The sequence below is a fragment of the Fopius arisanus genome, unplaced genomic scaffold (genome assembly GCF_000806365.1).
Source record: "Fopius arisanus strain USDA-PBARC FA_bdor unplaced genomic scaffold, ASM80636v1 scaffold00415, whole genome shotgun sequence".
NCBI classification, from domain to species: domain Eukaryota; kingdom Metazoa; phylum Arthropoda; class Insecta; order Hymenoptera; family Braconidae; genus Fopius; species Fopius arisanus.
The window spans coordinates 1-6,289 of NW_011888154.1; the positions used below are offsets into that span (position 1 = coordinate 1).

General features: G+C 34.6%; 1 long non-coding RNA gene across 1 annotated transcript; it reads right to left on the reverse strand.

Annotated features, from left to right (window-relative positions):
• Window positions 1-3,793: 3,793 nt before the first annotated feature.
• LOC105272918 (uncharacterized) lies at window positions 3,794-4,573 on the reverse strand. Its single transcript, XR_892858.1, has 4 exons — window positions 4,508-4,573; window positions 4,380-4,423; window positions 4,249-4,313; window positions 3,794-4,164 (listed from the first exon to the last, which is right to left on the reverse strand). It is a non-coding gene; the product is annotated as an uncharacterized lncRNA (long non-coding RNA).
• Between the last annotated feature and the right edge of the window lie 1,716 nt (window positions 4,574-6,289).

Below are 6,289 nucleotides of genomic sequence, written 5' to 3' on the forward strand. Positions count from 1 at the left end.
ATCAATCTTTTCAAATCAATATAACTACTGAGCCCCCATTCGGTTGTACTGAACCGAACATTGCCTATGGATTCATAATGCAACCCACTTCGACTCAGAATCTCAGTATTGAGAAAATTCTCAGCCTGACACAGAGCTGTCACAAGGACTTGCAGCACAAAAAAACCCACAATCATGTTGTTCAGAATATTTCAACTAGACTGATGTGATTGAGAAACGGGTGGTGGTTAATATAGTTGAACCCCCTCCACTTTTCTCTCGAATATTACTTTTCTGTTATTCATCTGCATTTATCCAACTATTATGCATTTCACCGAACCCCAATTACTTTACATATAGTTTATTTCCCTCCTTTTTCAATACTTTTTCAACTAAATATATATCAGAATGTTTTGTTTTCAATAGTTCTTCTTCATAAAAACTCCCCTAATCATATCATTTTTATAATCCTCCAATTTGTATGTAACTCGAATAGTTTTATTAATTTCTCGTATAGTGAATATTTCAGTCGTCCAATTTGGTGTATAACCCTTTTCAAAGACATGTTTCGTTTTGCTTATGCGCACTTTATCACCTATTTTAAACTTTGCTGTCTCAGTCTTTACTCGAAAGTCTGCATAAATTAAATGTAATTTTTTAGAATTCGTTGCTGTTACATCGACAGTTTTCATACCAGTAGTCCGATGTTTCCGATAATTATATTCATACATTAATTCTGGCAACATATCAATCCACTTATAGTTCCCCCGTAAACTAAATTGTAGCCACATTTTACTCTTCGATGTTCGATTAAAACGTTCACATATTGACGCCTTCAAATTGCTGAATGTCGAGTATAAATGGATATTAAATTTTTTCATCAATGCTTGAAATTCAGAATTGTAAAATTCCTTCCCCCCATCCACATGCAAGTTTTTGGGTACTCGCCCACGTTGCAGGATAGAATTCATAGCATTGGTCACATCTTGAGCATTCTTTCTCTGTATCGGTTCAGCCCAAGCAAATTTGGAAAAAATATCAATGACAGTCAGCAAAAATCTGTTGCCATCGTTAGTTCTTGCATAAGCCGTCATATCCACTAAGTCAGCCTGCCAAGTCTCATCCAAATCGCGTATATCAACTTTTCGTCGACGATAATTCCGCCGTGCCGGTCTGTGCAATTCCGTCACCACATCCAATTTATTTTGATCCATTGTTAGATATTTGCTCAAATTCTACAATCAATTTGCCAACTCGTTTGTTTATATCTGCAAAACTGCGTAGCATGTCCACATATATAAGGTTTGAATCTACTTATGGAGCATCTCCAACGTGACGGGATCATTCGTTAATCTTCTACGAAATAGGTCATAATTGCCATCTACAGTCAAGTTATATCCAACACCTGGTGGGCCGCGATTGTGAGAATTGCTCTTTGCGGTCAAGTGACGACCGAACACATCCACACTCATGATGCAACTGTGAATCATCGAAAGTGTACCTATGCTAATATATAATTCCAGCTTCGCGAAGTTCCGCTATAATTGATATGATTTCATTATCGTGGCTCTGATTACTTGCCGCTTGTGAAGCTACAAGTAATTGCAGACGTTCCACAAGTTCGTTGGGATCATCCCAATAAACATAGTCTACTGTGTGGGGTCGTTGAGCTGTCATAAAAGTAGGTAAAGCCCCTTGCCTGCATACATTGGTCGGTCAAACTGTGAAATATATTTTTCATATTTCTCACTCTTAATATCTCGAATGCCTCCACGTACTTTATAATTTTTTTGATGACCATTGGTTGCAAGCATAATATTTTTGTATGCATTAATGTCACTTTCACTGATCAAAGCCGCGGTTGGATGTTTCATGAAGAGAAGCTCCAGTAATCCATCAGTGCAGGCGTACTTCATTGATTTGACTTTTATAAATTCATCTTCAAAGAATATTGCCGAATCTCCAATCATGAAATTACGCGTAAGTCTGCGAACACCGTAGGCTTTATCCCATCGGCTTGTATTGATTTGTGGGAGATATTTTCCTGTCAGAGTTTCCGGGTCAATACATTTTTCATTTTCTGCATTATCATCGATCATTCGATTAGTATGAATTGTACTTTGATTCTGCTTGAGTGAACCATTTATAGTTGGGACAATCGTTTCATCGTAAGTGCTATCCACAACTGGCACAATAGTCTCATCCAAAGTGATATCGAGTAAGGATGATGGTGTGGAAGAGCTCTCTCCGGGGGTTTTGCCAGTCTATAATACTTGGTTCAATTTCTTAGGAGTGCTGCTGTATTTGATTTTTTTTTTGGAGTCTTCAAATCAATGGCTGGGGATTGTATTTGGTTATTATCAGCAGATTTCACGTTTTTAGTTATTAATTGTTGCAGTGGAGTCACAATGGGCTTGAAGACTTCATTCATCACCTCATCAATATTCTCTCTACCCAATTTCAACTGTTGATGTTTTCGTTGAATTGCTTTCCGCGCATCAGAAATTTTTCGTAAAATATTTTGTTCTTTTACTATATCATTCTCGTGTAGAGGCATGTTGACTCGTTGAAATGTAGCCCGCAACTAGTCATAATATTTATTAATGACTATTATTTATCTGAATGAAGCAATCGAAATTTCGCCTATACCGACCTGAATCAATGTCACTGTCCTTATCGACCACCAAAAATGTATAATTATCTCTCCAACATGCTGAGCATACGTCTTTAAACTTGTCGAATGACATGTCTGTATTCACATGATCATTGTAAATGTGTTTCAAATTCATTTCATCCTGCTTGAATAATACCAAAAAGTTGAAATTATCACGCACTAAATGGTTTGGAATTTGTGCATATGATTGACACAAATAAAAACTGTCCACATTTTTATGTGTCCCCATACAAAAATATGCTTTGATATTATTTTGCTTTTCACATGCAACATCGTCGAATATGAATACTGAGTTTTCCTTTGCATCATCCACGGATACTACCTCTTGGTTATCATTGAAGGGATAATAGTTGAGTTCGTCAAGCGGTTTCAGTAGATTTTCCAAAAATTGATATTTAGGTTGGTTAAGAGACTTTGAATACATAAATATTGGAAAATCTCAAGCTGTTGGGGTGAATTATAAGGCTCAAAAGAGCATTAGTTTTTCCACAATTCGATGGTCCACAAAAAACTGCGCGGATAGTGTTTGGCAGCAGTATTCCATGGCGATTAGATTTAATGATATCTTTCGCCTTAATTACATCAAAATTAATGACGGGCAAGCCGCCGCCATGTGAATTGAACTCCATCTTTCTAGTGATTGATCTGCATAACTATAAATTAGAGGTTTTATAGTGAAATCATTCAGTTGCTCTAAAACTATGATTGTGCACAGATCACGTATAAGAAACGGTAAAGGATTATTAAATAAATTTATCAATAATCTCCCTGTTGAATTGCACTTACCTGGCTATCAATACTGTGGACCAGGCACAAAGCTCGTGAAGAGATTAGCTCGGGGAGATCCTGGCATAAACCAGTGTCACGTATTCATACGTGTTCTCTATTGTATTTAGAGAATTATCATTAACAGAAAAATGATTGATAAAACGATTTATGATTCGGGATCATGACCCATGACCAACGTTAATTATTATTCCCATGAACAATTTTAATTTTCAATCACAGGAAGAAACCGATTCCCAATACACGAAAATTAATCGAAAAATATATCATTAATTCTGGAAGCATTCAATGGGAAATCCGTAGAACACAATTAAAAATCAACTTCAAGTTTTATTCAAACAAACAAGCTGATACATGAAAATTCATAAAAAAAATATAATTAATACTAAAAGCATTTTGACTTAAAAATTGGTAAATACAATTCAAGATCGATTTCCATCATTAATCACACGAACAAGCTGATTCCCAATAAAATAAAATTTATTAGAAAAATATAGTTAATACTACAGGCACTTTTACCCTAAACTCAGAAAAACCAATTGATTACCTTTTCACGAAGAATTCCAATGCATCTATTACCGAAGATACAATAACAATTTATAATCAACAACAAAAAAATCCACTAACAATTCGAACATCGACAATGAATTCCTTCTGGAAACGCTCAAACGTCGGAAAACACCAATCTGCATCTCTCGAAGTATCCGCAGAACCCAAAAGAGAACCTGAGCACAAAAAAAATAAGCAATAATTAATTCATTATAAAGCACAAATTTCGCATTATAAATTAATGAGAACAAAATATATACCAGCCAACTAGAAAAAGAAGCAAACACCTGAACACACCAATGCTTCGATGACAATCAAAAGATACCTGAAAATAATTATGATAGAAGTTAGAGATAGTTTGAATATTAAAAATAAATATTTACATACTTACCCTTATAATGACGAAACCTGCATACTGGAACAACCCCGATACACCTATGAAAGAGAGAGACGATTATGCTAATAAATCAAATGAAAATAATACATTAATTATAAAATAAGAAGGTAAACACTACTTACCATGGGCAACATAACCCCAGCTGTCAAACCAACGGTGACAGTTCCACTACAGCGCATAAAGGCTATCTCACATTCAGAGGCGAACAACCGCCGCTCTACTGTTCAAGCAGCAACTACAACGCCAGCGCATTTGTAACTAATATATAATTCAATTATAAAATTGGCTATTATCGATACTACTAAAATGCAATTAAAACATAATTAAATGATAAAAATTCACAAGTATCAATGATACTACGATTTAAATAAAATAGGATTATAATGCAATCCCAATTTCATGAGAAAAATCAAAAGCGAATTCAATCGAATGCGGAATGTCAATAAAAATGCAAAATAGTAATTAAAATTATCAAATGCCTTATAATAATAAGAAGACATGGAAGGCAACAAGCAGAAGGAATAAAAGAAGTAAATAATTATGTCCACAGAGTCTAACCAAAAATTATCATCTTGGTGTCGTGGGTCACTAAGTTTAATACAATCATTATAACAAATACAAATAAACAAATAAATACGGGACCAGTAAGGAGCCCACGAAATGCAAATAATTCGGGACCAAGAAGGAGCCCACAGATAAAAGAAGGCCTGATGATTGTAAACGAACTGACATGTGATATTAAGACAGGGTGAAAGCCGCGATAACGAGGGACGATCTCCTGAAAACATACGTTAGAAACTGTCAAATTCCAATTCTTTACCAGCAAATATAATTCAAATAATAAATATGAAAATAATGCAATTTCCTTCAGGCACATGTAAGACCTGACAACGATTCAAATACAATTCAAATAATAAATATGATAATCATTCCATTTCATTCAGGCACGTGTAAGACCTGACACAGATATATTTTATTCAGGCACATGTAAGACCTGAAACAGATTCAAATATAATGCAAATAATTCAATGATAATAAATAAATTTTCCTCAGGCGTAAATAAGACCTGACACAGAAACACAATTAATTACATAAGTAATAATTAAATTCTATTCAGGCATGTCTAAGACCTGAAACAGAGAAAATGAAAAAAAAATAAGAAGAATACGATGGAAGCGACTTTGATATTTCGCACTCAGAAAAAGAATAAAAGAATGGATAAGATGAGATATTACGTAGGGGGGGCGTAACAGAATTTGTCACCTTGGCACGGCTAGTTAATTCGAACTAATAACTATTTACTTACTCTTACAAAATACAAATAAAAAAATAAATACAAACCGGGACGAGCGTAGCCCGAAAAAACCAATTTATTAATTAGCCTAATTAACCTGCAATGCCAGGGCAGGGTTAAACCGCGACAACGAGGAAAGTGTCCCTGAAGTTTTATCAAAGCTTTGAAGTTCCAGAGTTCTATGGAAGAGAAAGAATTATCAGAATCTCCAATATCATAATCAACTTATACTTTACGAAATAAAAATTGTTAAACAGAGAACATAATCATTCTAAAAATGTGAAGTTAAAATACGAGAAATCAATAATAATTCATCCATTCAACAAAACATATTCCAGATATACATTGAAAAATTCATAAACACTAAAAATGCATCGATTTTATCGATCGACATTTTGTTATAGACCCGAGCGGTTGGGTTCGATGATAGGGATAGATCACTTGTAGATAATTAGAAATGAATATCTCTCAGGGAGATTCTACTTTTTAACGATTAAACGATTTATTCAATAAATATAGTCTTTGATTAATGCCGTAAATATCAGGCAATATGAATTACAAGAAAGACAACCTGACTAACTGACCCAGTGGCAACGAACTCACGAGCTTA